Genomic DNA, 1,056 nt, shown 5'->3' with positions numbered 1-1,056 from the left:
CCTCCGTCCGTCCAGCCAGCCAGCGGGCCCGGGCTTGGCCTCTGCACAGCCGGTGCTCCCAGAGCACCCGGGCATCCAAGCTCCAGACCCCCTGCTCCCACTACCTAGCCCCACACTCCCCTCACAATGAGCCCAGGTGTCCAGGCTCTAGCCACCCCTGCACCCACCCCAAAGCCCCCTTCCCCCCACTCCTGCACTAACCAGGCCCTGGTTGCCCAGACCCCTGGATTCCAGCACGTGCCCCGCACCCCCAGCCCCCTTGCCCTGCTCCCCAGCTGCCCGGTTTCTCTCCAGCCTGTAATCACTCCCCACACACACACTTCCCCTTCCCTAACCCAGGCCCCGGCTCCCCGGATGCATGGGTTCTCTCCAGTGTGCCACTCCCAGCCCCCTTATCCTTTTCCCCAGACACCTGGCTTCTCTCCAGCCTCTGACCCCCCCAAAGCCAGGTCCTAGCTCCCTGGACACCTGAGTTCTCTCCAGCTTGTGGACCTCCCACCCTCTCCCTGCTATGATCCAGGCTCTAGCTCCCTGGACACATGGATTTCCTCCAATATGTGTCCCCACATCAGCCCCCTTCCCAAGATGCCTGGGTTCTCTCCAGTGTGTCTGTCCCCTGCCCCCAGCCCCCTCCTTTTCCCAGAATATCAGGGCTCTCTCCAGCCTGTGATTCCCCCCACCCCATCCCCCTGCCCAAACCCAGGCTCTGGCTCCTGGGATGCCTGGGTTCTCTCGAGCTTGTGGACCTCCCACCCTCTCCCTGCAGCCTATGTGCCCCAGCTTCCCCACTGCCTTTTCCATGGCACAAATGAACCCAGGACCCAGCTCCCAGACACCTGGGTTCTCTCAAGTGTGTGTCCCCCAGTCCCTGTCCCCTGCTCCCGGACACTTGGGTTCTCTCCAGTGTGTGTCCCAGTCCCTGTCCCCTGCTCTGAGACATCTGGGTTCTCTCCAGTGTGTGTCCCCTGCTCCTGGACACCTAGGGTCTCTCCAGTGTGTGTCCCCGTCCCCGTCCCCTGCTCCCAGACACCTGGGTTCTCTCCAGTGTGTGTCCCC

This window comes from Alligator sinensis, unplaced genomic scaffold (assembly GCF_000455745.1).
Source record: "Alligator sinensis unplaced genomic scaffold, ASM45574v1 scaffold184_1, whole genome shotgun sequence".
In the NCBI taxonomy this organism is placed as follows: Eukaryota; Metazoa; Chordata; order Crocodylia; family Alligatoridae; genus Alligator; species Alligator sinensis.
Note: the sequence above shows the minus strand (reverse complement) of the source record.